Source organism: Melitaea cinxia, chromosome 26, assembly GCF_905220565.1.
Source record: "Melitaea cinxia chromosome 26, ilMelCinx1.1, whole genome shotgun sequence".
NCBI lineage: Eukaryota > Metazoa > Arthropoda > Insecta > Lepidoptera > Nymphalidae > Melitaea > Melitaea cinxia.
The window spans coordinates 8,860,256-8,886,846 of NC_059419.1; the positions used below are offsets into that span (position 1 = coordinate 8,860,256).

General features: G+C 30.2%; 1 long non-coding RNA gene across 1 annotated transcript; it reads left to right on the forward strand.

Annotated features, from left to right (window-relative positions):
* The first annotated feature begins 11,489 nt into the window (after positions 1 to 11,489).
* LOC123666568 lies at positions 11,490 to 26,101 on the forward strand. Its single transcript, XR_006745278.1, has 3 exons — positions 11,490 to 11,500; positions 16,757 to 16,758; positions 25,958 to 26,101. It is a non-coding gene; the product is annotated as an uncharacterized LOC123666568 (long non-coding RNA).
* Positions 26,102 to 26,591: the final 490 nt, after the last annotated feature.

A 26,591-nucleotide genomic window follows, 5' to 3' on the forward strand; every position in this document is an offset into this window, starting at 1 on the left:
TATATATAATATACGGACATCCACATTCGTTCAAACCATAAAATCATTTTTCTAAAAGCCACGTGGATATATAAGACGATATAGTACACTTCAATTACATCGACCAGTAATATACGTAATTAGAAGAAAAATCATCAAGTAAATGCGAATTATTAGACATAACTCAAAAGTACTCATTCAACCTAGATCTAATTTAAACGGGAGTACATATCAAGCACCAGTCACAAGTCAACAGTTTTTTGATTGAAAAAAGAGTCACTAAAATCGGGTCATCCAGTTAAAAGTTATGAGGTAGCTACATAAAAAATCCAATCGAAATGATAACCTCATCCTTTTTTTATTGTAGTCGGTAAAAAAGCATTAGGGAAGTGTACAAATATTAATAATGTGACCTATACCAATTGGAATTTACAATAAGAAAAGCATAAACATTCATTATAATGAATAACTTTACAACATACAAACAAACAATGTACACATAAAACCACATTAAAGAACCGAAGTGTCTCTAGGTGGTGATGCGTGAAGCGTAGTGCGTGAAGGTTTAGACAAAATACACGAAACATTAAATTCGTGAAATGTTTTATAAATTAATAAAAGATATGAAAATAGAATATAATTTGTTCCCCAGTGACGACTCAGAAGCGTAATGTCTTAATGTTCCAGCGCTGGGTTCACGCCAAGCACATAAGCTTCGTTTGGAATGCGAGCTTCTAAAAACTTGCAATAGATAGAATCTTAATACGTATTTTTAAGAGAATAGATTTTTTTTTCATAGTGAAATTATGTTGTTTATGTTTGACCGTGTATCATATATTATTGTAATATATAAGCTTTTGTATTCAGACAATTTAACTAAAAATTCTACGTATAATTGTGTTTGCTTGCAAACGACAAAAAAAAGCCGACTTCAATTACATCGACCAGTATAATACAATGTAAGTCGATAAAAAAATGGTCGAGTAAATACGCATTATTGGATATAACTCCAAAATTACTTGTCAGATTTCAATTAAATTTAAATGGCACCACATGACACTGCATGGCACAGCTTTTCGATTAAAAAAAAACATCGAAATCGGTCCACCCAGTCAGGGTTCTGAGGAGGATACCAAACATAAAAAAATACAATTGAATTGAGAACCTCCTCCTTTTTTAGTCGTCTAAGTCAATTAAAAATACACATGAGCGTCGACTTATAGGTAGTACCAACGTAACTACGAGTAACAACCGCATAAATATATAATATAAAACAGATTCTGTGCAAAATAATTTATAATATCATAAAAAATGAGAAAAATTGAAAAATTAAGCAAATACAACCTACTAAAAATTGAAATCAGCCGTTTGTAACACGCAAACGGTTGTCATTCCAATAGTAATAGGAGCAACAGGAACAGTAGCTAAAAGCATAAAAAAGTACTTAGAGCAGCTAAATTCCAACATTGACATTAGCATTCTTCAGAAACAAGCAGCCATACATACAACAATCATACTTAGTAAAGTTCTTGGAGATACTGTTTTCGTACACAACATACAAGACCCACTTTCACAAAACACACATCTATCACAAGATAGAGAAACGCAGCAATTATCAAGCACACAGCAGTTACAGACACACCAAGACGAGAAAGACGTAGAGCAAGTAGAAGGAGAGGCGCGCAAAGTTCGCATATAAAATAGGAGGAACATAAATGCCTATTTTTCTCGTGGGTTACGAGACGGGGTGTTTGTAAAGACCGATATTATTCACATAAATAACATATAGCACGAAATATTAATATTTATTTTAGTCTAATCTATCATAAGTTTAATAAAACCTATTTTATATTACACTTTTTTATGTCTTTATGTTTGTTCTTCACGTATTATTGAGGTATGGCACAGCAAAATATATTTATATATGCCAAAATCTGAAACAGTGCGTCTGGGGAGGTACCTCGACCTTACAGAAGATCACAGATACATAATACTGCTTTCAAACAGTGTTGTGTTCCTGTATTGATTAAGGTAACCAGAGTTCCTAGTGAGGGTCAGCGGTAGGGTCGGCAATGCACATGAGACGCTAAATTCGTACTGTTTGTCGACCCGGTTGTGCATTTAAAACAAAACATTCTCGGTTGTTTTTATTATAGTTATATATTGTTTCTTATTAAGAAGTTGACATTTTTATATTTCTGTTGTAAGAATACAGCGCTGATTGGAACTATGCGAAGTTTTTCAAGGTTTCCTTTATATTTATTGATATTGAGACGTCGATAAAATGTTCTCAAAAATATCGTATATTTTTTTAATGTGTTTTTATTATGTGGTATATAACTCAATAAATATTATGATTTTTTTTAAATCAAGAATGTAACGGTTATTAGTGCCGGGCAATTTTATTTTAAATTAATTTGATTTTATAATTATAATTGCATTGAATCAGTGGTTGGTATGATTGATTTTTTGTAAAGTTGTATGAATTTTAATTTACCTTTAATCATTTATTATTTAATTGATAATAATTGGGTGAAATTTTCCTATTCATATTTATTTATCTAATTATTGATTTTACTGTGGCTTGAATTATTTATATTTCTGTGTGTAATTTATAGATTACTTAATTTTTATTGATGTGTGCATTTTACCTCATTTATGAATTATGTTATTACATAGATGTCATAAGTTTTAATTTTTTTTTTTATTGTATTATCATACCACAGACCACAGAAATACTCCGTGATATTTTATTTTTATTTATTTACTCTTTATTGTACACCACAATACGCAAATACAAAATAATAATAATACAGAAAACTTAAGAATGTGTAGTACAAGAGGCTGTCTTTTGGCTAGTTAGCCATTTCTTCCAGACAACCCGAAATCGGATTGAGTATTTATTATTTATTTGAAGATCGGGTAGGTGGTGCAGTTATAATATAATAAACTTACATACAAATATCTACACATTAATACTTACAAGCAATACATATATACATTAGAATAATATAATATAATAAACTAATAAATATAACAACACTATCTCATAGAACACAATCAATTTCGCAATAAAAATTAAAAATTAAAATAAAATTAATAAATAAAATAAATGGTTAAATTTAATTGGAATCGCCCTCAGTCTTAACGTAATGCTTTTTAACTAATTTTTTGAACGTTGGGAGTGATTTGGCTTCTTTTATATACATATAATTATTAACAGTATAATGATATTATACTGTTTAGTTTAGTACTGTTAGAAAAAAGCATATCAGAAAATTTTATCCGTTCGATACTGTTGTGTCAGTTAACTATTAACTATATATTTATCAACAACCTGTAAAATTGGCATCGAAGCTTTTACACGCGACTTATTAAACCCTTGGTTTTTTGTGGATTATTACAATCTTTTTTATCTGTATAATCAAAATATAATCGCCGAAATGTATGTACGCGTATGAATTTCACAAAGAAATTAATTAACTAATTAACACAAGAAATTCGAAATTCAAAAGTCCGCCGAGTCAGCTGATAGGTATTCAAATATTTTACATGGCGTCTCAAAAATATCAACTAGTGGTCACATAAGTAAAAAGTTAAGGTGAAATGTATCATTTTGTCGTTTTTATAGTTACGAACGGGCGACGGGTACGAACTAGGAATATGTAAAGAAAATTCCAACACCTGTCCACATAAAACATAGAAATGCGTCATTCAAACTATAAGTAAAGACGTGTCCACACTTATAATAGTATACGACTTCTAATTATATTCAAATAAAACCCAGCGATTTTAACTTTTTTTTTTAACACATTTTGGTTGAGTTTAATGTTTTCGGTTTTTAGTTAGAGGAATTTTAACATACTAAAAAGGATTGTCGTATGTTTTTGTATATTCGGTGATTTCTTTTAGTTTTTGTAACTTTATATCTGGACATTAAATAAAATAATATTTTTATCCCCATCCCGTATCGTAGTTAAATAATTAAATAGAAAATCAACGCTTTGATAATATTTCTTAAAGGAAATTATTCAAACAACCTACCTATCACCTCTTTATTCTTATTCTAAGCGGGTGGACGCAAATCGGATTTTATGGACGCAAAGTGGGTAAATCGCCTAATTCTGAAGTTTGTCTTAAAAAAAAATAATAACGAGATGTTTCGAACAAAACTGAAAATTAATCTTTAAAAAGACTATATAACGAACACAGTAAATAAATTTTTCATAGAAATTAGTGCGGGGACATTTTTATTTTCTTCTTCAAACTTGCCAACTGCACTAAGTGGACGTGAACAGGCGAAATGACCCACATGATATGCAAAATTTTAGGAATGGTTGACATTACTTGATTTTTAAACCATTATATTTAATCGCAAGCTAAGGCTTAAAAAACAGGAAGTTGTCTTCATGAGTTTGAATTATAAAATTTGAAAAAAATATTGATTTATGATAAAAACTGAAATAAAATAAAAACAATCATCCTATAAATATTCTTTGCACGCCATCTATGTTTTAATAGGTGACATACATCAGCTTTATGTTGTCTTGGTGTCTTAGTTCTAAAAAATTGTAAGAGATGGCGCTATATAGCGAATACGATAATTAACAGTTTTATTAGATGGGTTTTCAATTTTTGAAAAAACAATATAGGTATACAAAAAACGATAAACATTATTAAGAAAACAACGGGATAAATGTTATTATAGGATACCCAGGTTAACTCTTAAGAATATTTATATAAAGGATATATTTTAGAATTTTCTCCTTATAGTAATGTGAATGAAACAATAAAATTGTACTTATTTGTAAAATTGTAGGTAAAGAATTCTAATAACTTGCTGTTTTAATTTTAATGTACCTACAAAAGTTAGGATATGATTAACGGAGGTTATGAGATTAATTCAAAGGAAAATGTTTCTAATTTGTGTAAACTACGTAAAAGCGATGGGGTAAACCAGAACGTACCCATGACGTATTTAGCAAGTTGACTTGAACGTAGTTGTGGGTTGCAATATTCTGTAAATATCAATCTTATTCTAAGTTTAACAGGTAATCACAAAATTCATAAATTTTTATTCCTAAAGATCTCCATTCTAATTTGATATTAAGATATGATAACTACTAATTCGTACTTGCAATCAAGATTTTAATACCGGATATTTGAAGTTTAAGTTTTGTTTTTATTTCCTATAGTAAAAATCAACTTTCTTTTTCATAAATAATATTCTTGCAACTTTTGTTGTTATAATATTCTTACCTTCAAGGAACTGTCTGGTGGGGAGCCGAAGGGAGACCTTAAGGGAGGAAGCGTACGCTGAGTCGATGTACCACCGAGGATCGCTGCCCTCACCCAGCCTCTTGTTACTGCCTCTGCAATTAGAGAGTTCTACTTTAACAATTACGAATAACACTCACATTAAAAGCTCAAGCTCACCATAAAATTTCACCATAAGAACGATATTATAAGTAGGCCTTACGTACTGTATGTTTTGCGGATAGTACAAATACAAAGCTGATTCTATAAAAACGTTGATAAATTACGAGTAAACTACAAGTAAATATAATATTTAATAATGTAATATAGGTTAGTAATATTATGATTTTAAAGTTGTATAAAAGCAATAAATACGTAATTTTATGAGCGCAGATTGTCCGTTACTTGGGGACTTCCTGTAATTCTTAAATTTATTTTATTTTTATTTGTGTGTGAAGTGTCGAAGAGTCTACTTTCAAACACGATTTTAAAATACGTCATTGTGATTGACGAACGGTCAAATATTTATTCACAGCTTGATTGTTAAAGTACCTTACGCTTAGCCTTTGTCACTTATTTGATTCTTTCCTTTACAGACAAAACTTTTAAGATAGTTATATTCAGAAAGATTACCTTTTCTCCAAATAATGTGAAGTTTCAGTCAATAAATACTTGTTTATGACAGAACCCGTCCGTTGTTACTCGTTAGCAGAATAGAGATGGTACAATTATTTTTTTTAGAATATAAATTTTGTGACGTTCGTAAAAAATTTGACAGGGTGTTAAGGTAATTAACGCAATAGTTTGTTTCATGCTACATGTTATGATTATAGCCATTTTGAATATATATTATATTTTTGTTTTAATAAAATGTGCAATTAACGTGTCAAGATAACTGTAGCTTAAAGATGAATATTATTATCTTTCAAATTTTCACATGAATAATATTCGCTTAAAATATTAATTTTAGATCTATAGACATATACACATTTTTTATACATATTTTTGTAGCGAACAAAAAAGCCGCCAATTACACAATTAAAAATTTAATAACATAACGCATAATTATAAGTAAATCATGAGAGGTATAATATATTTAATTAATTTTTAAGGCATAAACGAATATAATGTTAAGCTCATAAATTTAATATATAAGCGAAAACACAAATGTAGAGGTTATATTGAACGAAAACAATCGCGGATTTTCTTTTATATACGGAACTAGCAATCGTGCAAGTGCAAACTCTTATCGAATATTATATATTTACCCGGAATCCATATTGAAAACCATCTACAAGAGCACGGGGAATACTTTTATGAAATAAAATTCGCCAAACGACGACATTCAAAATAAAAGCTACATGTTTCCGCCTTACATATGTCAAACTGTACTATTTTAGGACACCCAAGTTCGTACTGTTCGCCGCAAGCATAAATATCTCTGAAAGTCTACGGCGGTTAGCGTTCAGTTTCAGTTTTCTTTTTCACAATTGGTTTGAATCGAAGCTACATAAAGTAGGAAACGTATCAAGAGATGGCGTTATACTCTAAATTGATCTTTGCTGAAAATTTTTGTTATTTTACGCTAGGTGGCGCTAGTTAATGAATTACAATATAAGTAGTTTGTTTCTGTGACTAAAAGATGGCATCACCGACTTTTTACTCTTAATTCATAATTACATAAAGCTCTCAACGTTATTTTTAAATTGTCAAAGCACTATATATCCAAAAAATCTTTTTTTATTAAACTATAAACAAAATATTTTAAATAAAATACGAATAATGAAAAAAAATTTAAGTTATACAATATTAAAAAATTGAAATAAGTGTACCAATCCGAAGTACCTAAATTGAAATATATGTATATGAATAAAAGTGAATGTTGCTTAGCGCATAACTCGAGAATGGCTCGACTAATTCGGCTAATTTATTTTTTTGTATGTTCCTTAAGGCCCACGAAAAGTTTTAATACTTAAAAAAAATTAAAAAATATTATTAACTTTTGACAGAACGAATTCTGCCTGGGCAGCTTGTAAATAAATAAAATTTAAGTGGACTTTATAACACAGTCATTGAATAGATATTCTGAATGAAAGTCGCGACGTGTTAAAAATAAGCATTTCCTATTTTCATTCAAATTTCTATAAAAATGAAGATGAGCAATATAGATTAACTAAATTTCGTAATAAAATTTTTGTATATAATATTCGGGTTCACCTACGCATATATTTCGTAGTTCTGACCTAACGACGAATAAATTTAGACTGCGCTAAATTATATATAAATTTTGAAAAGCTACATGAGTGTTTTTTCATCTTCAAATCGAGAATCGAGAATGATTGAAGAAAAATTAATTCCTAGGGAATGATTTAAATTCACTTTTTTTTTATCTTTCGTGATGGCCTGACCATTTAAAAAAGTTTGTTTAATGTGAGTTTGCATAAAAGTTGTTTTTAATGTATATCAAAGCCCCATTTCGGTAATGAAAGGTTTTGCAGTTTTACTGTTCCATTTTCTGTTCTCAAAATCCCGCCATTTACGACTTATAAAAAGCATATTGCCAATCTTTGTACGCGAGCATTCTATGGGTGAATTATACCCGTCGGGCCGCCAGAGTCCTACGTATTCAATATGACAACATCTTTAGGATACTACTGCGGCTGCCTCCACATTGCTCCGCGTCGCTTATGTTTGCCGAAGCTCATACGGATGGATATGAAGCACTAAGTCGTAAAAAGGTTGGGTCATTATTAGGACGGTTGAGAGACAGCAGCAATGGCATCTTAAGGATGATTGCTTCACGCACGGATTGTCCGATCCAACATAGGTTGATGTGCGTAGTAATTGGGAAAAAGTGGCTTCTTGTTCTTTTATTTATTTGACATTGCACTGTATATTTGAATTAATTTTTGAATGTATCAATAATTTTATTTTTTGTATTGTTTAATTAATTATTAAATTTAATAGGTGACTTTGCTTATTATTGCCATTACTAAATTATTGACATGCATTTTATTTAGTCAGTTATGAATATTGTATATATATAATATGTATTTTGATATAAATATCCTATGTTTTATTATTTTCCTATGTTTATTTTATCTCTTTTCGTCATTAATTATTTTTGTATAGTGCTGTTTGATTGTATAGACTGTCTGAAATAAAATTATTATTATTATTATTATTTTATAATCAATTCTTAAATTAAATAACAATTAAATTAAATACCATTTTTTTTTGTTATACCTAATTCTCTATAATTTACACAAACTATAAATTATGTAAGTTTTCTTTTACTTTTAAAAATCCTTATAAAAACCAGTACGGGATGAGTTTCCCAAGAAATGAAAAAAAAAATCTGTTAACAAAAAAAGAATCATAGACTAATTTATCCACGCTTTCTTCTTCTTCTGTCTATCATTATTAATCCCGGCTATTACGAAGGTCGGTATTTCAACGAAATCTTTAAATCAAGTAAAAACAGCTTTATTCGAATAGGCCCCAAGAGCACTTTCGATTCGTTATTTTACAAATTAAAACTTTAAAAATCAATTATTATATTTGTAGAAGTAAAGCTACCACCGATTCGGAATGTAGGTTCTGCAGAGAAGAATCGGCAAGAAACTCCGCAGTTTCTCTTTTGAAAAATAATATATAAACTGTGCTTTAGTACAAAATTAGTAACATGTTGCATAAAATACAGCGTCATTAAGTCCACACATCTTTATCAACTATATAATCCTGCACCGATTAATAAGCTTTATCTATTTTTTTTTTTTTTTTTTTTTTTAATAATAACTTTAAATTTATTTTGAGACAATTCCAAAATTGTTTGTGAAATGTTATTATAAATGCGAATACCAAAACCCTGAAAGGAGACGTTAACTTTGCGCAGTCGGAAACTTGGAGTTACAATTTTGTTATTCCTTCTCGTGTTTACAATGCGATTATTACTATTTATTTCAAAATAATGAATATTCTGGTAAATATACATAATATTGTTATAAATATTTTGCGATGCAATTGTTAATATGCATGGTGTGCCGATTTTGATAAATTTTAATTTAATCGAAAGCTGATGTTTATCATGTAGTCACATATACATTTTATTGAGATCTGATAACTACTTTTTGAGTAATCTTTGATAATGCGTAGTTACTTGACTATTTTTTCGTTGATCTACGTTGTATTACTCGTTGATGTAATTGAAGTCGGTTTTTTTTTCGTTTGCGAGCAAACACAATTATGCAAGAAAAATACAGTCTCGATATCTGTAGCATTACCCCACAGTAACAGGCCGTAAGACATAACACTATGGAAATAGCTAAAATATATTAAACGTGCAGTAGCAACGTTGGGTAGCATTACCCCACAGTAACAGCCGTAAGACTTCTGTCTGTATAAAAAAAAGTTAGGTATGCAAAATTAAAACGCTTTACAATCATGATTTGTTTCTCATCATTACATAAATAATTGACTCTAACGTACATAGCCGATAAACTAATAGTGATTAATAATATTAATATGTGTGACTTATTTAATCTGCACTGGCATTACTGTTGTACACATGTACCATAATTGTATCAATAGAATTTGATTTGAATACTTTCGAGACTATCTATGTAAAATAATAAGAGTAAAGATTCCTTAATTAGGAATCGGTCAACTAATAAACATATATCTTCAGTACAATTAAAACTACAAACGATATATAATGCCTATATACAATTTATTTATTTATTTATATATTCATTTATTTTCTTACATCTAATATTATTAGACATAATAAAGGAGACAAAAAGCAATTATGAACGCCTAGGCTCTGAGCGGGAACTGAACCCCTTTGGAGCAGAAATCAAGGTCATTGCCAATTGCACCAACGGGCTACTCAGCCAAAAATATTATTCCAAACTTTCATATCAAATAATGATTGCTAATATAATTATAGATAATTTTAAGGCTTGACGCACGTTTCTCAACGTCGAGGCTCAAAATAAAATAAGAATGTTTCAACAACTAATAAATTTGTCAACGGCGTTTAATTAAACAATTATATATTGACCAATTAATCGATTTAAAATTATCAATAAACATCGTCCATTTATCTGCTGAGGATACATTAAGTATTAAAATTGATTTCAAAATTGGAACATTTTAAAAAATTAGACAAACAGATAGTAGGTACTTACTATGATTAATACAAAATCGCAACGGAGTGCAAATGGTTAATAAAAATGTAGTGAACATTTCAGAATATTTTTATGTGACAACTCGTTTAGTGTAAAGTTTAACTGAGATAAGGCAGCAGAATATATCCAGCTCAAAATCTGGAGGAAACCAGATTGAGGAACCTCACAGAAGATCACAGCTAAATAATATTCTTTCACGCGGTGTTGTGTTCCTGTGACAAGTAAGGAGGTAAGGACGGACTGGGGGTTGGGTCGGCAACGCAGTTGCAGTACTTCTGGTATTGCAAGTGTTTATAAGCTACGGTGATCGCTTACCATCAGGTGAGCCGTACGCTTGTTTGCCGACCTAGTTGTATAAAAAATCTGATAATTTATTATTTAGCCAAAATATTAACTTAAATATATATGCGAGTTCATCTATTAATAAGTAAAAGTGTTACCCTATTTTGTTGAGATTGTCTTTATACATAAAAATGAATCATTGAAATGTTTAAAAATAATTCTTTGTCCAATATAGTCAGAACAAGGTTTGTGTACAAGAAAATTGGAAAAAAGTGTGTATACTTATGTACGCACGTAAAGATCTATACTTCATTGGCTAGCTAACTTCACGTTGCTAACTTCTTCTTTGTTGACTAGCTAACTTCAAGGTGTCGGGTCTTTTATGACGGTGGGCGCACCAAAAGAAGTATAACTTCAAAATATATAATATCTTACCTGGTTAGCTTCGTACCACCATTTTTTTATTTTGTAATAAAAATATTTATATTACAAAATAAAAAAAATATCGCCGTCATCAATTGAAATAATTGTAGCCTATATTTTAAGTCAGACAAAGTTACATACGATGCGATTCAGCTTTTAATATCCCACAGCTGGACATAGGGCTTTCTCCTTTTAGGGAAGTTATATCTGTGCAAAATTTCATTAAAATCAGTCTCGCAATTTTGGAGATTATTCCGGAAAAACATCGTGAGCTTTTATATATGTATATAGTAGATGGCAGTACGAAGTTCACCGGTTCAGATATCTTAAAATATATTTTCGATATTTTTGTATCAAACGATTTATTATCCGTAAAAATTTTAATGACGGTAAAATAAAATTAAATCAAAGTTTAATAAAGTATAATATAAAATGCTGTTCAGTTAGTCTAACGCGACAGGTGTTCTGGCGCCTCGCCCGCGTGTGATGTATAGTGATTGACTATCGTGATCACGGGCTTGGTAATTAGCGTATTGTGTTAGAACTCACAATCTATTTGAGTATCACGGGCTTATTATTACGTTAATAGTTTTATTTATAACGTAGACGATCTCCGCAGTAACACTTGCATAGTTTTGATACTTAAACAAAAATGAAAATCATACAGGTATGTTTTATTCAAGTAGTCCTGCAAATATGTCTATTTAAGTGCATATATAGTTATATATGTGTTTAAATATTATATCATTTTAAAGTACACCTATGCCGCAATATTTCTATTCATGTCCTTTTTCTAAATGTTATCTGGGAGAGATCGCTCTTTAGGGATAAGACCGCCTTTTGTACATTTTTTTTTTTTTTTGTTATATTTTAACCTATGTTACATGTATTGTTTCTGGTTGTACAATAAAGTATATTAGTATTGTATTGTATTGTAGTCTTGACAAGCGTTTTTGGAAAGTCACTTTATAAAGAATACAATATATATTTTTTTTATATAACTTGAAATGTAGGTATGCATTAAGCATTAAGCATATTATAAGCATTTATCTTTAAACGATTGAGCTAAGATTTTTTTATTGCAGTTACTGTGAAGGGGTGAATGTAGGTTTTGTTACAAAGTATTTGCAAGAAAGTCGACAGTTACTTTTTAAACGTAGAATCGTAAAAAAAATATAAGTAGCCTTTAAAAAGGTTATTATCTTAATATCAACAATATAATATAAAAAAAAAAACAATACAAATTTTAATTTATTAAACATTGTTAACAAACGTAATCAAAAAGTGTTAGTAAACTATATATGTAACTATTATGTAATATTTATTAATTCATTTATTCAATTGCATAACACACATAAATATCAGCACAAAAGACGAGTTTAATGCTAATGATTCCCTACCAAAGATCCCTAGGAGGTAGAACGTACACAGTTACACAAAAAGCTGTGAAATATAATATAAGACAACTAAATATTTACAACTAATTTGCCACACATGTACAAATTATAATACTGAAAAACTGAGTTAGGACATAACCGTACCTACATATCCTGCTCAAAATTTGGAGCAGCTCGACCGGGGAAGTACTTCGACCTTACAGAAGATAACAGCTAAATAATAATGATTTCAAGTATTGTTATGTTCCTGTGGTGAGTAAGGTGAGCAGAGCTCCTTAGGGGGATTGGGGGTAGACTCGGCAACACGCTTGCGATACTTCGATTGCAGGCGTCTATACGCTAAACTCTACAGTAATCGCTTACTCACGATTGATGATTCGCTTATACACGATTTTGCCTGTTCCATTTTTTTGGTGTTAAAGCATAGCTTTGGCACTCAGTAATAACACACAGTTAGTTATAAGTTTATTTTTTTTAAAGAGTAACTGCTGAATTTTTCCCGATACATTTCAACAGAATCTACATTCAGAATCGGTGGTAGCTCCACTTTTAACGATAATTAAATTTTTAATTTGTGAGATGACGATTCGAAGGTGCTTTTGAAACCTATTTAAATAAAGTTATCTTTTGATTTGATTTGATTTAATTAACACATAATTGTGTTTACTGGCAAACGAAAAAAAAAACCCACTTCAATTACATCGACAAGTAATACAACGTAGGTAGGCGAAAAAATAGTCAATTAAATACGCATTATCAAAGATTACTCTAAAAGTTGTAATCAGATCTCGATGAAATTTAAATGTGACAACATGATAAACATCGGCTTTCGATTAAATTAAATATCATCAAAATCGGTACACCCAGTAAAAAGTTATGCGAATTTTCGAGGGTTTCCTTCGATTTCTCTGGGATCCCATCATCCTTGTACTACACTTAGGATATCTCCTTTCCAACAAAAAAGAATTATCAAAATCGGTTCATAAACGACGAAGTTATCCTCGAACATACATAATATACATATATACCTCCTCCTTTTTTAAAGTCGGTTAAAATTTCTAACAAAAAATTATATTTTTGAAATCGATTCAGTAGTTTCGAGTTTATCCACTACGATCATAAAAAAAATTAAAACATTTCTCTAAATATTAGTGTAAAAATTTAGAGTGATACAAGCGATACATTTGAACATAAATAAAACAAAATGCAAGAATAGAAATTTTTTAATCTTTCATCTTCCAAGCCACTGCAGTGCATTTTATAAATACGTCAGTCACCCAAATAAACATAGCTCGAGAGGAAATTGAGAATACGATTTTATTATATTTATAAAATTTTAATACTTTGATTTAAGAGCAGCCATCACATTCTATTTACGTTTTATGATTTTTACAAATTATCTGTCAACTGTATTATACGAATACATATGTAAATTAACTATTTTACTCTACGACATATTTATACAAGTAAATTCTATTAAATAACAGCAGAGTAACAGCTGTTGAGATTCTTGTTGGTTCTTTTGCTAGAATCTACGTTCCATGTCATTAGTAGCTTTACGTGAACTATAATTAATTAAAGGTCAGTACATGTTTTGTAAAAGTTAGCAATTTTATACATACTAGTGGTCGCCGTGGTTGAAATTCGACTATAATTAATTTAAAATTATAAGTTTCACATTAAATAAAAGAGTATATATGCTTGTGTGTGTCACATACATGGTGGTGTGTGTAATTTTTTTTTTTATATTAGCATTCTGCGTTGCGATAAGTGTGCGAAATTTCATACTCCTCCGTCCACGCAACTTTCGTAAAAAAGGGTACACAGTAGTTATCTAGTAGTTTTTTATTTTCTTCCTTAAATGAATGCATAAAACACTTACTCATGACCATGCGTTGACTGGAAGAGATCTCTTCATGTGATAAGTCTACATATGCCATAAGCCTTATAATTATGTTATATTCCTGTATGTATTTCTGAGTGCAATTAAGTGTTTTTTTTATACATAGATAGGCTGGCGTTTGACTACTATTTCACCTGATGATAAGTGAAAATGCGGTCTAAGATGGAGCACGCTTACCTAGAAGTAACCTATTCACTCGCGACTTAAAGATCCCCAGGTCATAGCTTTCGGGAAACACAGACGCTGGTAGAGAGTTCCATTCTTTGGCCGTACGGATCAAGAATGTACTAGCGAATCGCTTAGTGTACATAAAGTATTGTTATCTAGTACTGCTACATATTTTTTTTTATTGAAGTACTCTACTTACTACTGTAGACATAATCTCAATGAAAAAAAATTTACTTGATAATTTCCTGGGGAAGTTTTGTGAACCAAATTTTATTTTTCTGTATTATTTTAAAGGTTAGCCAGTAAAAAAAGTTTTTAGATTAGAGAACGAGTTACTAAATACCTTGCGGGTATTTTTCAGTAGTATCTATATTTTCCATTAAGAATCTCATGATTCATTTACATTAACAATTATATTTTGTTGTATGATGAAGATGAATATCTTTTAACGCCATTTTGAAGACATATTTTTTTCCATTCAAATAATTTAAAAAAATTCGATCTAGCGAGTACATCGTTCCATAGCTTAATTGGCTAGAGCACCGACACGGTCAGTCGGAGATGCAGGTTCGATCCCCACTGGAACGGTCGATTTTTGATATGATATTAAAAATCGTTTAGAATTTTTTAATGTGTGGGTAACACAAAAACAAAATCGTACGCGTCGTAAATCGGGACTATTTTTCATTCCATCAACAAACATTTAAAACTATTCAAGCCATACAAAACAAAAAAAAGCAAAAGCGAAGCAAAGCGTCCAATGTTTACGCGAACAAACTCACGTAAATACAGTTGTTCTATTAATACATGAACATAAACCATGCTTCATGGCTGTACTTCATCACGTATATAGTAAATAATAAATAATGATGATGATACCTAAGAAATATTACAACTATTATGATTAAAATTGTCTGGTAAAAATCGCTCTTTTTAACCGGCTTAAAGAAGGAGAAGATTCTCAATTCAACTGTTTTTGGTGTGTTACCTCATAAATTTTTACTAGGTAGACCGATTTCAATGATTTTTTTTTACGAAAGGTGGTACCTATCGTGTAATCCCATTAAAAATTTGATTGATATCTGATAAGTACTTTTAGAGTTATCTTTAACAATGCGTATTCACTTCCAAGCCGCCAACCCGTAGTGTAGCAGCGTGGTGGATTAAGCTCCGATCCTTCTCCTATATGGCGTAAGAAATCTACATTAAGAGAACAATCCGCAAAACCGTAATAAGGTTGCATAGTGGATTAAGCTTTAACCATTCAGAGCTTCAACCAGGCAAAGAACACCACCGTTCACAAGTTATCAAATCATATCAATAAAAAAAAATATTTTAAAAAAATCCTATTCCATTACCCTATTCATATAAGCAATCAATAGTTTTACTTTAATACTACAGCGACGATACTTTTTTTTAAATTTAATATACGTATAATAATACATAAGCCCTTAAATACACATACACATTTGTAAACAATAAAAAATCAATATATGACACAGATCATATAAAAGGAACGGCCTTACACAAGGTTAAAAGTACTAAAGTTCAAGGAAAAGCTCCCTAGCTTCGTCCTTCGACAAGGTTAGCCCGACCTCGAAAGAGGCCTGCCCTGAATCCCGGGCACGTGTAACACTTCCCTGTGACCTTAGCGGTGTCCTAGAGGCCGAGGTCGCACGAGGCTGAAGCAAGGGCGGCCTGGAGGCTGAGACGGCCTTCGTGTCAAGGCTGTGACGTAGGCTCAAGGTTTGACAATTTAGAATAGCTATATTTTATCATAGGGATATGACTATATAAATTATCATTTTATTTTTGTTTTATTGGCATTATTTAAAAATGAAGTAACACACTTTTTTGAACCGATTTCAAAAAAGGAGGAGGTTACTCAATTCTATCGTATATATATGTATATATATATATTTTTTTAAATGTATGTGCGGGGATAACTTCGTCGTTTATGAACCGATTTTGATAATTCTTTTTTTGTTAGAAAGGAGATATTGCAAGTATGACACCAGAATAAGAGAACTATCCTTTTATTGAATTATAGTTAGTTTTTTATTTTTAGTTCGTCACGTTAAAAATTTAATTTATATATAGATTAGTTTTTTTAACGCGCGACAATATCTGGTTAAACTTAAAAAGGTTGGTGAGAGTAGACGTTGAAATCATTCCAAATGATCTGACTATCACAGCTGATATATTTATATTGTAGTCGACACAAATTCATAAGATTTTATGCCAGAAATATTCAGGATTTGTAAACATAGAACGTTACCAGAGAATACTAGACCGCTTATTCAGATTAAAGATATGTTAAGAATGCTTGCGGCAATTCTAAAGAATTATTTTACCTAGGATCTCAGAGCTTATTAGAAGTTTGTAAAGGTTTTAATATATAAAGAGTACGCTTGGAAAATAAGTAATTAGGTTTCCGTACCTCAAAAGGAAAAACGGAACCCTTATAGAATCACTTTGTTGTCCGTCTGTTTGTCAAGACCCTTTTTGTCAGGAACGCGTGGAGGCATCAAACCGAAATTCATATCTAATATTCATATTAAATATTCAGACTTACTGTCCCTTGGAAATGTGAAAAAATCAAACTTCTAAGTCAAAGTAATCAAAAGATACAGCTGTTTATATTGCAAATTTTCGACGCTCGCAAGGGAATCAAAACCTACAGGGTACTTCCCGTGAACTCAGAATCTTCAAATTTGGTACGAAGCAACGTCTTATAGCACAAATGAAGCGTAAATTACGCAAAGCATAAATTTTTAGTCACACCATATAATAAAATGTTTTTTAAGGAACCCTCGGTGCGCGAGTCCGACTCGCACTTGGCTGGTTTTTTTTTTTAAATCACTGAAGCTAACTACAATGTGTGCAGTGTCGACTACATTATCTGGTTATGATCAACTATGTGATACGTTTTTCCAATAACTAATTATAGATGCTTTCAATAAACAGACATTCTTTTAGCAGTTATTAGTAATAAAAACTACGATAACATAAATATTAGTCATTTCTAAGAAAAAGTTCTGCTATTCTAATTTAGAGACAATAATTTTACATTATCTGTTAAAAATGTAACAGGCAATTGCATGTTTTCTTTTTTCAAAATTTAAAAAACGTAATTTATACCGCTATATACGCGTTGATTGAAATACAAAACGTTTTCGTGATCGTTTCGTGTTTAGCTTGGAAACAAAACAAAAGCAAATCGTCTTGAAAATTTTATTACTAAATAGCTGTACCCTGTGCGCGTTGCCACGCTTTTTTTTTGGTCGTGCGAACTCAAAAACCTTTGTAGGCTCATGCACAACACTTTGCTGAAGATCATGACATGATCAAATACATAGTTTACGATTCTATAAAATATATACAGACAAATATTCATTTATATATATAGATTACATAAAAGTGACACACAACATCCATAAAATTTAATATTAAACGACCGTTTGAGGTAACGATGAACTTAAAATTTCTGATATCTAATCAAAAAATACTTGAGTTGCTTTTTGTCAAAATCTTAAACTTGTTCTACTATTACAGTAATCTCACAGAATTAGATCACTGATAAATCAGTAATTTTATAATGGTTGGTTAGTTAAATTTATAATGCTAGTTGAATGAAACTGGGCTCGTGCAAAATTACTTTTTTTTTTTATTGATTTAACAATAACCAGACATACTTTAATTTCTGTTTATCTTGTTTAAATTTGGTTTACGTACATTCTTGTTCTTTTTTAAACTGTTAATTACTAGAAATTGTATTGGTGTATTTGTCGCATCAATTTTTAATGTATTATGTTACAAAATCAAAATTAAAAATAACTTCAAATTACTAACAAAACTGTTTATTGTTTGTTTTTTAAATTATAATTTAAAAAAAAACTTTTATTTCAATCAAATATCAATCAAAAATCAATTGTATATTGATTATTTCCATTATTTCCGATATTAACGAATAATTTTCAAAAACAAATCTTGACTATACAACCTGCGTAATAAACGCGTTCTATATTTAAAATGTAGTGATGGTTTAATGTCGATGTTCGTGCGTTCGATCCCGCTCAGTGCAGATATTTATATTGTACAAATATTTCAGGAATGTGTTTGATGGGTAGTATGTCAAAGGTTTCATTTAGTCTCGTGCTACAATGATTATCTTAAGATAAATTTGTCTTAGAAAAAGAATTAGGGTTCGGAGACAAAAATTACACTACAACATGGACGACAGGAAACCGCGGGTAGCAGCTGCTTAACATAGAAAAACAACAAATCTTTGCGTCTTGCAAAAATATCAAATAAAAACAAGTATATTTTGGAAAATGTTCCAATTTTCCTTACAATTGTTGACTGTAATGACATATGACAAATTGTCCTGTCCATCTTTCTACGTACGGTAATTATGCAAGCGTGTTTTTCTAGTGACATTTCTAGTTTCGAACTAGACATTTGAAATTAGTAAGATTTTTTTTTAAGAAAATGAGTGTCATTCTATTTTATTTAATACTAGAAAGTGTGAGAAATGTCTTTAATGCAAATGGACAAATTGAAGAGTTATTTTAAACAAAATGTTGTAATATCAAAAATGTTTTCGATTAATTTAATTAATAACTAATATAATTTAATGATAATTAAATATATTAGAGCAATAATTACTTTTATTCATTTGACGACGCAGTAGCAGAAACTGACTGATATGCAAGCGGTTGTGGGCTCGATTTCAGCATGTCATAAATATTTATATAGGACATATTAATCTAGGGGTTAGTGCTTGTGTGTTGTATATGTGTTTGTGAACCACACAGGATTCACACTACTTGGAAATGTTTAAGAATTTCTTTTATTTATTATTAACGCAACAAAAAAGCTCCACTGATTGAGCAATTTAAATCATAAGTCATTTTATCATGTCAGTATAATTTTAGTATTTGCCTTTACTTTGTTAAAAAAATGCGCCGTTGCTGTTTTGTTAATCAATAGTTTTTAAATATTAATCACTTTATTAAAATCCCGTCATAGAAAATATAATAATTATTGATAATTATTATAAAAAATATTAGGTTGAGACGTACATTTTAAACAATACGTGAAAGTAAACGTGTTGAAAATTTTAAAATTAATCACCCGTTGACAGTCGTGACAAGTGACAAAACCATTTGACAGGTGGCGATAAGTTAAGCACTTTGAATTTTCTTTTGTTCGTCAGCTGTCAAGTGGTCAATTTAGCGAAGTCTCAATAATTATTTTTAATTCAAACGGATAATTGTTTGTTAGTCATACTCGTAGTGAAAATGTTAATGATTAATAATTTAGTGAACACTCAAAAAGTAAGTCAAAGAAAAATACAGTATACAAACTTAACCGGGAATGTCGGGATAAAAAATAAGTATGTATTTACAATTCAATTCCGGATTTTCAGCTATCTATGTAAATACTCAGTTCCATTACATGTAGTATTTTTATCGGTAGTTTTTTAACGCTAAAAACCATATTATAAAAAAATCAGCTAATTTTAAGCTAAATATTTTTATTTTGAACGCAAACCCTAAAAGTATAAAATTTTCTGAAATCATCCCACGTTAGGCATGACGATTGTCCATTAATCAAGTAAGGGTCGAAAAAGGAAGAAAATTTTTAGGAAAAAAAAAGAAATATCACAAGGTAGGGAGGTTGTAATGAGATATCACATGTATTTATTTTTCGTTGAAGAAGCGGTTTTTAAAGTAAAAAAAAAAAACAACAAGAACCCTGCATTCTTAATTAATAAAATTCCAAACTTTAATCAGATTATGCCTGTATGTATATACATACAGGTATAATCTTTTAGTGCAGATAATACTCTGAAAATTTTAATATATTTTTCAAAAAACGTGATTTTTGAATATGAAGTTGTAGCCTAAGTATAAAGCCTCACCACATATCACTAGTAGGGTGGGGGGCTAAAAATTTCTGAAAAACTTCACGTGATTAATAAACCCCTTATAATTTTTTCACTTTTTTTAACGAATATGACTAAGTGATAGAATCAATTTTAAAATAGCCTATTGTCATACTTGAAAATACATTAATTTTTTCGAAAAACATATTAATAATAACTGAAAGTATACAATTAAACTTTAGCTTCAACGACTCGCTATTTTTTACAACTATTAATGTATAATTATCTAATGATATTTGGCAGATTACGTTGATTCGTAAACTTACGAGCGAATTGTCTTCGAGCTATTTTAGTTAACAATCGGTAAGATATCATATTACAAGTATTAATTTATTAATTTATAAATAATTAAATATATTTCACTCTTCTCAATCTTTATATATTTTTATGAATGTCATAATATGTCTTAGTTTTTGCGATTTTTTATACTGTCATGAAAAAAAAATTTTTCGGGCGTATTTCAGTGTTTTTATAAGATACAGTGAAATAAAATACTTTTATAGCTAGGTAAATATAGATTATGATTCGCATTATATTAATAAAACCTTCTTTCAGTGTTGAATATTTTCGACTACAAATAGTAATAGATAATAATAATAATAATACACTTTATTGTACACCAAAAACAGAAATGATACATAGCAAAGAAAGATAAATATTAACAATATATTCATTATGTACAAAGGGCGGATTATCGCTAAAAAGCGATCTCTTCCAGGTAACCTTAGAGCAAAGGAAATGGTCACACACGGATGGTGGTACAAAATTAGGTTTTTGTGTCAAACTAAACTTTTAAATATATTATTGTTTGCTAAATACTTGTTACTATAGTCTCTACAACGAGAAATAATGAAAAATTAATTAGTTACAAAGGAATATGACGAACGTGTTTTGCGATTGTTTATTTCAATCCTAAATATGTTTAGTACGAGAAAAATATACATATTTTAAATAAATAAATAAAAACACATTCTATTAAATCAATTTTTAGTATTATTTTTAAAATTATTTTACGAAACAGCACGTAAAAAACCGTTATACATTATTTGAAATTATGAAGTAATAAATTCCGTCCCTGATCGATTTATAACTAAATCATAAAAAATACTATAAAAAACAATTGAAACTTACCGCGTTATCGTAAGCACAACACAAATCACTAAAACTTAGTCTAATCTACACTACAACTACGCGGTATGACTTGTCTACGCGTCTTTTAGTAATATTGGTTTGAAGTATTCTATCCCACGTGTCGGAGCTGAGGAAACTCGCCACTCTATAAATATAGCTTGAATCGCTTTGAAATTCGATGTTAACACACATTTTATGGGGTCGCTGAATTTCATATCGGAATGTGAGTGTATTCGTATCATATATGATACATATCTATATCATCAGATAGCCGTGAAACAAAAGTAACGGTAATTATTCTATATATTAGTACGTGAAGCAAAAACTTTGTACCCCTTTTTAAGGAAATGGCGCGTACGGAGGAGTATGAAATTTCGCACACTTCTAGTTTATATAGAGAAGGAGTGCAGAATGCTACTATTTTTTTAATTTATACATAAAATATACATTAAATTAAAAAAAAAAAACATTACCTACACACACTACCATGTATTCGACACACTCACGCATGTATAATTTTTTGTTTATTGTTAAAGTCTGACGTCAAATTAAGAATAGATTATAAATTAGTATTATTTGTCTACACTGAATGTCAAACATAACCATAATAAATTCATTAAAACCTTAATAATGTTCAAACTTAGAATTTAAATTAATTATGGCCGAAATTCGACCACTAGGCGACCACTAGTTACTATAAATAAATATTTAAAAATTACTAAGGATTTTTAGGGACCTTAATTTATAACAAAGTTAAAGTACTTTTAAACTATGTTTTTAGATTGGAACTCTTTGGGAATTAACTTATATTTGGCCGTATTGTGGATTTATGTAAATCATTTTGGAATGTATGTGTATGCTTATTATTATAACTATGTAAAACAATATTAACGATAATTATACTGTTGCACATTCCGATTAAAAATTACAACAGATTTGTACAGCAAATTATTTTTTGTAAATCATACAGTATAATGCCTACAATTTAAATTTACTTGTCTTATTATCCAGAGATCAATTATCAAGTATTGTGGAGAGGTTCATTAATCGAACGTTAGTGAACGGATAAATTGATACTAAGCTAATATTATTTGCTAGCTGTTTAATAGCTGTTCTCTCTACCTAAATTCAATACCTCAACACCTATCCATAAGTTTGCATCGTCAACTTGAATGTAAATATACCAACATTCGAATACTATAAACTGTGCCACAATATAATTGAACCAACATTCAAAGGTTAGAAGGCTAGTCACTAAAAACTACAATTTTACATCACTTTAAGAAAGAATTATTCTTACGAAAGGTAAGTGTTTGTCCTCAATCAATAAAAAGAACTTTAATTTATATCGACAAGTACGACGTAACACATTGTTTGGGATAACACAAAATCTATTAATAAAATCTTACTCAAATTTAAATGAGACCATACATGAGCACTACCTTTCGAATAGAAAAGAATCATTAAAATCTGTACACGTAGTTAATAAGTTATGAGGTAACACACATAAAAATACAGTCGAATTGAGAATCTCCTCCTTTTTCAGAAGTTTTAAAAAAAAATGAAAATTTGTTGATTTTACTGAACGGTAACTGTAAGTGCCACGATGTAGCCACTAGGGGTATACTCGCGATTTCACCAAATACTACAAGCCCGTTGTTAGTCCGGCATAGATGAGCTTTCCTGCGTGTAGTTGCTATTTCTGCGCCTTGTCCACGAGACCAATTGTATTTGCACTATGTAGCACCCTCATTATTTCATCAGTTTTTAACGGATTATTTACACGTTCTTATCAACTTTTACTGTACAGTAAATCATTGTAATTTTTTTTTTAATTGAATAATTAGGAGTTTTCAAGCTCCTCTGCATGTCGGCATTACATATAATCAAATTTGGTAGCTGTATTCCGGGCAGGACAACCTATGCCGGGTCCACTGGTATTATTTACGAGTATATCTTTGCAAGCAAACAACGACACGAAAAAAAGATTTAAAAGTGAAAATCTAATTTACGTTAATTGCATCTGTCTACTCATTTAACGTAAGTTTGACAAACATCAAAGAAAATTTTGGTCACATTTCAAGCATATCAATACTCAATTTTTTTAAGCATGTCATTTTGTATTTTTTTGCATGTAATATTGTATTTGTCAATAAATTTTTTACCAAGTTTAATTAGAGTAAAAGAAAATATATAAGTTTACTATACGTTCTTAGTTGTTTATTTCCAAACTATTTTAGAAATTATATTTATTTCATAACATTTTTATTTGTAAAACATTACGTTACGACTTATAAATCAGAAACGATAAACATAAACCAATGCAACGAAACAAACAGACCATCACCAATATAACCATATATCCTCCCAAGCCGTATTGAAAAATAGCCTTGGGTTTTTTACGGGGGTCGTTGCATCAGTGCCTTGTGTAGTTTCAACATAGGCTAAGAGAATTTTTCATGTCATCCACTGCTGAGCATATATTTCGTTTAACTTCTAGTCATTTTTTATTTTGATTAATTTAAAATAATTAAATGTTTACTGTGTTATATTCTTTATTCTTTATTTAATATTGTTGTCATAAGTAGTAGATACATATTACTACTAAAGTTTTCAATTTCAATTGGGATGGAAAGTAAAGCAAGCTTTTAAAATGTGAATATTATGCATCTCATTAATTGCTAAAATTAAATGCAGAATCCAATCTCTTATTCTCGGTAGCACGTAAATATTACCTCCATTAATCCCAAGATTAATGGTGTATCAAAGTACTGTAAACAAAATTCAGAACACAAACGCTGAGTACATTCTGTTTGAGTGGGAGCAAATTGGAATGTAGCTTGACTGATGCTCCATAATAATAATCATTGAGATTGATGACTTTTGATTGGGTTTTGAAAATGTTTTTCTGTCAAAGCTTGTATTTTTCTCAAATTGTCAATGCAACTTCACATATTGTTTTCTTATGTTTACGCGAATTCAACTCATTATAATGAAAAAACTTTTTCGGATTTTATCGCGGTTTATTAAGTTTTTTAAAAGCCTAAAGTTTAATACCCAAGTAGGTGGTGATGGCCAGCCATCTTCTCTATTATAATTTAAGTTTTTTTTTTTTTTTTTCGATAGCCTCACGGATCATCCTTGGTTGGAATCGGTACTCTTTTGCGAGGACCTGTGGTTTTTCAAATATAATATACCTAATAGCGAACTTTGTCTAGACTGTGTCTACAGATTCCCGACTTAGTGTAGCGACGGTGTTGACGATGACCTATTTATGAGAATTTGGTCTGCATTTTTTCATGTTTTTTCAGATTTTTTCTATAGGGATATATTGTTTTATTTTCGTACATTCAAAAACGTAAATGAACGGAATTAATATTGAATCGACGCGGTCAAATGACCGCTTCTAAAATTTTAATTAATATCTATATTTCATTTCTGTTTTCTATCTATCATTTCTGTATTATATAGCACACGCACACACACACACACACACACATCAGCCTATCGCAGTCCACTGCTGGACATAGGCCTCCATAAGTTCTCGCCGAAAATGGCTTGAACTCATGTGTTTTGCTCATAGTCACCACGCTGGGCAGGCGGGTTGGTGACCGCAGGGCTAGTTTTGTCACACCGAAGACGCTGCTACCCGTCTTAGGCCTGTGAAGCCAGCACTTGAATGGTTATCCCGCCATCGGTCGACTTTTTAAGTTCCAAGGTGGTAGTGAAACTGTGTTATCCCTTAGTCGCCTCTTACGACACCCACGGGAAGAGAGGGGGTGACTATATTTGCTGCCGTAACCACACAGCCTTATATAGCTGCTTGAGCCAAAATACAGTAAGTTAAAAATGTAAACATATAATTTGTAGATTGTTAATGTGACGAAATTTTTCGTCATATTTTTTTTTTAGCTAATATGTACCTCATACATATCATATACTTTGTACCTATATACTGCTATATACCAATTGGTCATACACATATAAAATATTTATTTTCTAAGTACAAAGTAATCTTAAACACATGACGGCTGAAAATACACTAACTGGCGAAGCGACGCCCGAATTATTAGGTTACAAACGAAAGAGCCAAACAATAAATGTATAAATACCTAAAGCTTTGTGGTCCGTGCATTCTTATTCGGGTTTTAGGTTTCAGGTTTAAGATTTTTATTTCTTATAAGAATAATATAACTCACTTACATAAGAAACAATTAAAGTTTAAAGATAATAATTGTGTTTGCAAGCAAACGAAAAAAACGGATTGCGAATTTTCGAGTTTCCTTCGATTTCTCTGGGATCCCATGATCAGAACCAGGTTTCGTTTTCATGGTACCACGCCAGGGATATTTCCTTCCCAACAAAAAAAAATTATTAAAATCGGTTCATAAACGACGAAGTTATCCTAGCACATACATAAAATATATATTGAGTGAGTGAAATATATATTAATTGAGTAACCTCTTTTTTTGAAGTCACTTAAAAGGGGTCAGTTACGTACAATCAAATAACAAAAAAATGTAAAAAATATTGGAGGTAGTCACATAAAGTTTGTTAACAAATGAATACGTTTAAAGATTCCTTAGACTATACGAAACTGAATGTGGCATGTGTGTACTTTATAGATATATTAATTTGTGTATATTATTATTGTGTAATTATTTAGTATGTAGTGGTTATTAATATTTTTAATTACTAATTTGAGATTTCTTTGAGAAATTTAGGTGAGTATGTATGTCTTTATTAAGAATCTTTCGAATCAATATGCAAGTGTTGTATATATTAAGTTTCCGAAATGTCCATTATCTTAGTTTCTCTATAAATTTTGTTAGTTGAGGTTAAGAAGTCGTAATGGAATAAAACCTTTATGAGTTTATTCTGCGCTATCTGATTTTATTATTGTGTTCTTAGAT